The sequence below is a fragment of the Anabrus simplex genome, chromosome 2, assembly GCF_040414725.1.
Source record: "Anabrus simplex isolate iqAnaSimp1 chromosome 2, ASM4041472v1, whole genome shotgun sequence".
Taxonomy (NCBI): Eukaryota; Metazoa; Arthropoda; class Insecta; order Orthoptera; family Tettigoniidae; genus Anabrus; species Anabrus simplex.
This window is the reverse complement of record NC_090266.1, coordinates 840,780,741-840,791,142: the sequence shown is the minus strand read 5'-3', so window position 1 is coordinate 840,791,142 and position 10,402 is coordinate 840,780,741.

Genomic DNA, 10,402 nt, shown 5'->3' with positions numbered 1-10,402 from the left:
CAGAGAACAGCACTCGACACGGCACTGACTACCGTACGTAAAGTAGCGTAGAATACGGCACGAACTGAAAGACCCGTGCACGAAAGTTCACAATAAGTTAGTGTTCGTAATATACGGCGGTAGACTATTCACAAGATCCGGCTTGGAGGACCAAAAAAAATGTTTGTTTGCTGGTAAAACAACACCTCTCTGGTAGCTCATTTTATATAACGTATACAGAACAAAATTTATATACCAATTTATTAACCATATATACATCAAATACTTAAGAAGTTCAGACAGACAACAGTGCGCGGTGGTCATTACTAACTGCCTTATAAGAAACATAGTAGCTCAAGTTCAAATTTACAATAGACCATTGTTGCCAAGACAAGTCCAACAGTCTCTCCAGCCCACTGTTAAGGGCGTCCAACCGAGCAGCCGAGCGGGACACACAAAAAATCACTTCAATAATGCTATACGACAACAAATACAATAGGAACAATTTCACAAATAAACTCATAAGAAAGTCACTGTCCCAACAATTATTTTTATTTTTATTATTATTATTATTATTATTATTATTATTAATATTATTATTATTATATAGTGGAGTTCCATTCATTGAGGCAGACAATTATTTCCTTTATTTAGAGTGCATGAATAATTCTGTGGCAAAGAGTTTGTAATCTTTTACGTATGTATTCCTTCTTTCTCAATGAAATATGGATTAAATTATTACATCCGAGGAGAAGTTTTGCTAGTAAGCTAGTCTGTACTGTTCATTCATCAAAGCAATCGATTTTAGAGTAATATTACTGTCACTGCTTCTCAAATATCCCCCAACTAGATGCTTTGAAGTTCTCCCATGTAAATTATTGCCTGTTATTTTTCAGGAGAGAACACAGCAGGCATCTTCCATAGATACACGAGACGTTCCAAGCAATAATTTGTGCATATTAGGTACAGAGTAAGGACGTGATATATGTTCCAACATAAAGCATCGTACTAATGAAAATTTATGGTTAGGAATTTTGTTGACGGATAAGACATGGGGATATCTAGCCTTTGTTGTAATTTGTTAACAATATGTTCTCATGCTATAATTTTGTATGTTACGTACATCTTCATGATAGACTGTTTTGCCTTTCAGTGTTCGTTCTGAAAGCCACTGTGAGTTAGCAAACATCTCCAGACTACTCATTTGTGACTAACACTGTGATCTCGTCCAGTTTCACATATCTTACCTTGAAATACTGACGAGGAACGTGCCGAAAATTATTGCGTCGAAACCCATCTGTCATTTTGATGGTGGATTCCGCATGGTATAAGAAATCCACACGAAAAAATAGCTGCTCTTTTCCACTTCAGCATCCCAAAATCAAAGTTAGAATCCTTGATATCACGCAAGCAATGTGGTATCGTCCAGGGATACACTGTGATCAGCTGAGCTAGCGAGGAAGAGTATTTCTTCTGCGTGTGTTTTACAGACTACTGCGTTTTAGGGATTAAAGTAAAGCATAAATGACTGGTAGTGATGGAATGGTCGAAACACAAGTCTTCTTGATACTAACCACATCATTGCCGCACTGTTTCTCCCATATTTTATATTTCGTTTCTAGGCAGTATTTAACGGGCACTGCAAACTCGGCCGGTCACTCTCTCACTTATTTCCCAGCAAACCGGGAATATCTAATCATGTCCCAGAATCTTGAATACGAGAACTGAAAATGAATTAAATACTGCAATTTAAGTATAGTGTCTCTGTGGTAAAGGTCAACATTAATGTCTTGACAAGACATCATAAGCTCAGCCAATCTGCGGTAGGCCTATAAAGATTTCCAATGCCGGAAAAAGAACATGTCTAGGGGTTCGAATTTTTTCTGTGGTACGGAGGGGAATTTGAGGTAACTCAATGGTTCTACTCTATGAAATGTCCTTAAGCCCAGCTGTATCAGTATGTGTGGTCCAGGAGTCAAGAACCACAGCAGAAGAGCTGTCACCTGAGTACGGGAAGAAGGCTTCTCTAAACTACAGTCTTAATTCTCCCTTTCTCATTTTTCCAGATTTTGTAACAGTGAAAATAATATTGTAATACTTATACAGTTTTTTTCAAAAATATTAGGCCGAACCTTCCAGTTTGTTCCTGCAACATACAAAAATGTTGGCAACAGGTGACCATCCGTGACGATCATAGACATTAGGGCGTAAAGTATATGAGTGAATTAGTGCACTAACAGATTGTACTACAGTGTGCGTGTGCCTTTCACTACCTAAAGATAGGGTCAATTTTGACCACATTTTTCGCTCAATCCACTCTGGTTCGTGTTGTAAATTGAGGAGATTGTATAATTAATAAAACTTCCTTTGGCTGTCTCCACAAATTCCTCCGCTGATCTATCAATTTCTGCATCATCATAAGCATGGAATCGTGAATCAACTTTAACGATCTTCCTACTCTTCATTCTGTGTCACAAGACTTCATCACTAACATTTATTTTACTATATTGCCATCCTGGAAGAATGCACATCCTATATACTTCAAATATTCCACCGGTTTCAGTTTCCTATTCTCTACCTGGCATTCAGTTCACTTAGGTATATTCCTGACGTCACTATTTTTCTTCGGAAAGCTAACTTTCATATCATACTCATTGCTTTTGTTTCCTATCTTCTAAATATTATATTTGCCTATATTGACACAGTTTACCGTTAAGACCAAGATGTCACTATAGGCCAAATTTCTTATCACATTTCCTCACAACGGAACCTCTCAATGCCATTTTATACCGTTCGGAAAATTATCTCTGTAAACATTTAATAGTAGGTGTGAAATATTACAGCCTTGTACAACCTCTGTAACTACTTTGAAACATGTACTAATTTTACCATCAGTTTTCACTCCAGCCTGATTGTAAACATAAATATTTTGTTATTCTCTGTAATAAGTTACCCCTGATCTGATAATCACCCTTGATGCTCTGCCACGTGTCTTCTCTAGATCTCAAAGAATTACAATTGTCTAACCCTCTCGTCAAAATTTTCAATTACTCGATGTTTACTTAATTAAATACCAGTGAACATATTACTTGCCCTACTAATCAAAGAAATACCCCAATAGTTGTTAAAATCCTTCCCGTCCCATGTTCATAGATCGATGCAACTTCGTCTTTCATCCAACCAAAATATACTGTACCACAGTGAAATTGTTGATAATGTCATTACCCATTGTAATCGGTTCATTCCTTCCTTTCCGCTGTATTTCACCATTTCCGGTAACACAGTATTTCATCCATTTCTGCTCATTTATGACACTGTAATTTTATTTATTTGGTATACTCCATTTTCATTAGCGTAACTTCGTATATATATATATTATCCTCCCTCACATCTTTATTTTTTTATGACTTCTACAGAAAGACTTCCTTCTGCACTGAGAAATTTCTTAAAATATTCCTTCCGCCTGTGAGTTAAAACCGTATATACTGCCATTAGATTACCTGGTTTACCAAAAAAGCTATTCATCTTCCTGTTCCCTCATTGTTTAGGATTCTTCATTACACTCAGGAAAGGCTACCCTACAGCCTACCTACCATTCCAAGCTATTTCGAACTCGGAAATTACTCGTCCAAATCTAACTTCTTCATATGCACACAGTTCCCTACCAATAGGATTTTCCGTATAAAACCTGACCACTCACACGCTTCCCCCACAACGGTACCCCACCTGGCCAAATCCGGCCTGTACTCCTTCTTCGTTCCTTAAATCTATACATCTGCGTATACAGTATTGGAAATTGAACTAAACTCTTACTTCATAGTAAATATCATCTTTCCGCAGCCAAACAGGCATTGTACCGAGAAAAAACATTTCGACTGGCGCGATTTAGCTGGGCCATTGTAGTTTTTCTTATTGTCAATTAGTATGTTTTACTTATGTTCCTCCAATGTGTGTTGATTTGTTTGGTACACTTTGTCCCTCAGGATAAGACCACAAATAAAATCCATAGACTGTTAGATCTGGGGAGCAGGAAGGCCATACACCAATACTAATCACTCTATCTTCAAATACTTCCCTAATTGTATCCATGGACCCATGCGCTGTATGAGCAGTTGTGAAATACCATTGAAACAAAGAACATGATTATTCTTCTCCCATTAGCTGATTGAAAACTGGAGCGAGAATGGCTTTTCGGTACCGCTCTCCATTTAATGCATCCTAGTAAATAAATGAACCAACTCGGTGCAGTAATCGCAAACCAAACTCCACTTTTCAAATCATGAGGAGGAATTTACTCCACATGATGAGGATTTTCAGAATATTATTATGTCAGCGTTGATGTCCAGTTTGGAGGAATCACGCCTCGTCTGTAAAGAACATAAGGTGAGGGTTGTTTAAACCTTCAGTCACTGATGACAGAAACAACTCGCAAAAACACACACGTGCACTATAGGAACAGTTGTTTTTATATTATGATAAAATGTGCATTTCTGTGATAATTTCAGTAGTGATTTTCATGGCGAACGTTGATATTTTGAGCCAATTTCGTCTAATCTTCCTTCTTTTATCAATATACGTATTTATGTGAATGTATAGTTCAGACTGAACCAGTAATCTAAAACTTATTCACAAGCTCTGGAATGAGGCAATTGCTAGAGAAATCTCCTGATGAACTTTGCTCGCACGTGCAAGCCGATTCGTATTCACAACAACATTTACATACAAAAATACGCTGCTCTTAAGGTAGCTGTTGACACCGTGCATGTATGTGGCCCAGTTTTACGGCCGGATGCCTTTCCTGATGCCAAATCTACGTGGAGAGATTTATTTAATATTGCGTGTTTCTGTAATGGTTTGGAGTATGGTGTGTTATACGTAAACGAAGTGTGTCAAGAGGAGCATAAATCTCTGTGCCCGAACTAGAGGAGTTAACGAAACAAAGTTCAATTACCTAACTCGGCCGACAATCGAACACGTGGCCCATTCAGCCAAGAAGCTGGACGGCTGTGGTATTGGAGAATAAATAGGAAACTTTGAACGTGGATCAAAACAAGGAAAGAAACAGTGATGAGGCGTTAGTTTGCCATATACAGGGGGTACCAATATGGTACGGCCGAACTTTCAGGACACGCATAGGAAGAAAAAAATATGTTATATGGATATGGGTCCCGAAACGATTTATTTTCATTTAGAAATCATTTTCTACACCTCTGAAGAGTACATTAATGATGGGAAACACACCAGAACAAAACGTATCAGCATACCACATAAAACTCTTTCTTACATGAAATGTTCAAAATGCAGTGTTGGTGTGATGTTCAAGCAGTGAGATTGGGAAAGAGTATGTAGAAATGTAGGAGCATACGAGGATTTTAATCACGTCTGCTTAATTCCTCTAGCAAGGGGGCGGGTTGTTGGTGTTCGTCTCAATATACGTCTTCAAATACATACAAAACATCATACACCAGAACCAGCACAGAACCACGCAATAGTCAATACATTCTCCCGCACAGGGATGGCGTCAGTAAAGGCATCTGGCCGTAAATATGGGATAAATCCACGAAAACTGCCGACCTTAGGTAATCGGGGAAAGACCAAGAAGAATATTACATTCTGAATTAATTTCAAATGTGCAGCTTTTGATTGAACCAAGTTTGTAAACTAAGTTTATTTGTTTTTCTCTTACAAGGATACGGAGGCACCACGGATGCAGTTCACAATGGATAGCGAATGACAATGGTTGTGCTACAGTAAACTGAAAATCGGAGGATTCCCAGTTGTTAGTCTTGGTAATTAACATTTTAAACTTTGATACTTCAAATGAAGCATGATGATTCGAGCAAACCCTGAAAGCTACACTATGCAGTAAGTTATGAAGTGTTCTAACACAATGCCTCTGGGGAAATCTCCCAGACTCTTACATGCCATTACACCTGTTGCAGTGAAGAAACGGATTTCTGAGAGGAAAGAAAACCCCAAGAGTAGAATAAATTTATTGCAATCCATTCTGAAAAAGACTGGATTGAAGATGAAAATATTCCCTTTCCAAACTTCGTTCGTCTTTATGTAACGTGACATCGGACCAAGATTCTAATAATTTCTTGAGACGAATTACAGAATATTATTATAACCATGCTGATCAAACATTTCATTAAATGCGTTGAAGAAATGAGAACTCATAAATATGAGATTCAATGTATGTAAAGAATATGAAGACCGGAACTTACGTCTTAACGCAGTACATGTATCGAAATTAAAATTTTTCTTTATTCACAAAATGTCCAAGTGGGCTGTAATTCATTGTAGATTATGAAGAGAATTAAAAGTTTCATGAAATTATCATGGATATAATACACATATTTTGTAACAATGACAAGAGACCAACATATTGTAACAGTAAATGTGGTACTTCGGTAGACATGAGACGCAGGGCGTGTACCATTCGTTGAAGTGCGTACAGAGGGAGAGGGTTTATTTAGAAATAAATCTTAAATTTTTTCCTCTGAGTTTATTAATAAATTCAAAGTCATGTCACCTCTGTACAGCAGATACAGTAGAAAATGTTCCTCGTCCTAGGGCTGACGATGTCCTTGGATTCCGGCAGCTCCTCCTTTTCCCATACCAGTGAACCACCATTCCTCCCCCGATGGAAGTTCTCGAAGATCCATACGGTGCTGATGAAGGGCGTTGAGGTAGTCCATGTGAATGATGAACGTGAATGAACATCGTTAAGCCTTGGGGCGAGTTAATGCAAAGACTGCTTCTGCACAGATGAGAGGAAAGTTTATCAATGGTTTTAACAAGGTTCAAGCACGAAAAAAAATTATCTTTTAAAGTTTATCACACGGTGAAATGTCACTAAATTTTGTCCCGTGTTAAATGAAAAGAAGGCCACTAAACTCGAATGAGCATGTAAGTTTAATACTCATAAAAATAAAAGTCCTCTCGAAACTTATCGTCGAATTTTAACAGAGTCACTTGAAGTTTGTGGCATTTGGCATAATGTAAAGTAATGCCGCACGACTTAGTTCTTAGTTTGAAGCACTGTTCAACGTAATTTAATTGGATTAGAAAATAAAGATGTTTCACTCGTGAATTCGAACTCATTCACGTATTGATAATAACATGAAATTAAAAGACGAAATTAATCATGTATTGACAGTCCTCGGTTCAACTGTTCGTAAAATCGAAACGCACAACTGAATGTTCGTAGAATTGAAACGTGCTGTTTAGTATAATTGAAATGCACAGTTCACACATGCACAGTTTACAGTTCATGACCTAAAGTTCATGAAATGGTAAATTAGTGACGTAGTCATGCTTGCAAACGAGGAAATCTGGATTAAAACACTTCCTTCCTTCCTTCCTTCCTTCCTTCCTCTTCATGCATTAGGCTAATAGCCTGTTCCGACCTCAGATTTCATTCCATCTCTTCATAGGACGACCAATATCTCTTCTTCCTGTAGGATGGTATTCCAGGGCAAGTTTTGGGATTCTGTCGTTATCCATCCTCAGAACGTGGTTTTTCCAATTAATCCTGTTTTGGAATATTCTTTCATTCATTGAGAATATATTTAATTTTTGTCTTATCTCTTCATTTCGTATTTTATCTTTTAGGGAGTATCCTTTCACTGATCTTAGGAATCTCATTTAAGATGATTGTATTTTATTCCTATAGCTTATTTTATCTACCCATGTCTCACTTCCATATAGCAAAGTTGGTACAGCCATAGTCTTATAGAATTTAAGTTGAGTATCTTCTCTTACTTTTCCTTTCAGTGTTCGGCGAATTGTCCCACACATATATTGAAATCGGTGAAGCTTCTTCTTCACCTCGTCAACATCATTAAAAGATATTTCACAACCAAGGAACTTAAAATTTGTGACTTGTTCTACTGGTTGATTGTCGATTACTATCTTCGCTCTGATAGGATATTTCCCTTGCCACGCCATAACTTTGGTTTTTGTTCTGGATAGCCGAAGATTATAACTTTTACAAATGGTGTTTAACTGATGTATTGATTTCTGGAGTTTATCTTCATCATCCTGCAGGATAAATTGATCATCTGCAAAGAGCATAGTATTTATGTATGTGTTTGTGTTCAATTTTATTCCAGAGTGCACAATCCGTTTCCAATTTCTGATTACTTCATCTATATATATATTGAATAGTGTTGGAGAGAGGCTGCATCCCTGACGTACACCTTGATTAATTAATATTTCTTCCGTTAGTCTGTATCCTAAATCTAACACAATTCTCGTCCTTTTGTACAGACTTTGGATAACTTGAATAAGATGTTTAGGGTGTCCATTTTTTACCATTATATTCCATAACTGTTCTCTATCTACCCTATCAAAAGCCTTTTCATAGTCGAAAAAAGCGACATAAGTATTCAAGTTAAATTCTCTTCTCCAGTACCTGTTTGAGGCTAAATATATTGTCTGTACAGGATCTGCCTTTTCTAAATCCACATTGTTCTTCCAGTAAGAGATTGTGTGCAATGATTTTAAGTCTATTAGTTATTATTTTAGCATATATTTTATAGCCAACATTTAATAAACTTATTCCTCGATAGTTACTGCAAAAACTTCGATTTCCTTTCTTGAAAAGTGATATTATTTTAGCTTTTCTCCATTCTTCGGATATATTTCTTCTTTTCCAACAAAGATTAAATGTAACATTCTAAATTTAAGAATGATCCCACCATATTTGAACAACTCCATATTTATGTTGTCTAACCCTGGTGCTTTTCTATTTTTGAAAGATTTCAGAACAGTATTAAGTTCTTCTATATCTATTAGGTCAATTCCTTCAATGTCGATATCTATATCTTGATCTTCCTGACTCTCTCCATACTCTCCGTTATACCACAATTCTTTGTAGTGTTGTATCCACGATTCTTCTTCGATTACATTTATATTAGCAGTTTCTCTTTCATCACTGTTGAGGTGCTTCATTAACTTATATGCCATCTCTTGCCTACCATGGATGTCATCCTCTATTGAGTTTATTAACCTATCACATGATTCTTGCTTGAGTTTTCTCGTTAGTGACTTGACCTTGTTCCTGCTGTTTTTATATTCTTTCTCATTTTGTGGGGTGCGATACTGTATCATTTGCAGGTATAATATTTGTTTTTGCTTCACAGCTTCTGAAATTTCTTTATTCCATATTTTAAGCCCAGTTTTTCTCCTAAATTTCTTCTTCACTGCAATGGCTTCATCTGCTGCCCTCTGAATTGCTGAGGTTATGATTTCCCATTCTTTGTTAATATCAGTACTTGTCGGAATCTGACCTAAATACTGTTGCAGCCGATTTTGATATAAATATTTTATTCCATCATCCTGTAGTAAATATACCTTATAGATCTCTTGGTTTCTGTGTATATTTCTATTCAGCCTTTTCCTCCATTTAGCAAGAATTCTGATTTTTACAATGACCAGATAATGATCTGTATATAAATCGCTGCCTCTATGTACTCTGACATCTGTTACATCAGGGCCTAACTTTTTATTGACCATTATGTAGTCAATAATTGATCGCTGTCCTCTTGCAGTCCATGTGAATTTATGTATATCTTTCTTCTCAAAGAAGGTGTTAGTAATTTTTAATTGATTATAGGATGAAAATTCTATCAATAATTTACCATTTTCATTCAAAGTTGGTTCACCTTTATTTCCCACTATTTCTGCAATTGGTTTGTTTCCTACTCAAGCATTGAGATCACCAGCCAGAACAACAAAGTCACTTTTACATATGTTATCCAACACTGATTGAAGAACTTCGTAAAACTGTTCAGATTCTTCCTGTTTGTTTTCTTTAGGAGCATACACGGCTACTAAGGTTAATTTCCCTCTCTCTACCTTCAACCTCAGCACCAAAATCCTTTCATTTATAATGGTGTAGCTTTCTATTTTGTTTTTCCACTTCCTGTCTATTAATATTGCGACTCCTGCTGCAGCTCTTTTATCCTGTGTAACTCCGCTATAAATCATAGTGTATTTATCAATTTCTTTTGTTCCTTGTAATTTCTTTTTTGTCTCAGTAATTACAGCAACATTGATTTCTTTCCTAGCCAGTTCTCTATCCAGTTCTTCTTCTTTTCCTTTTATGCCTCTCACGTTCCAAGTTCCCAACTTTAATGTATCTCTAATTCCAAATCGTTTGGCCTTTGATCTTGCCTTTGTCGTCATCATAGAATCTGTCCGGTTATTCATCTGAGATTTATGAGTGAGGTAAGTTTTTAAGTGGAAGAGTTACCAGCCCTTCGCACAACCCCCAACCTGGAGGACCAGGGACTCTTCTGTAGGGGTTACCATACCTTAGCCGAGGGACCCAGTTTTAAGGCGCCAGGTACTCGCCCTCACCCATCCCCATGAGGGGTATGATTTGCTGGATACATTGACAGATGGACTGTCAACT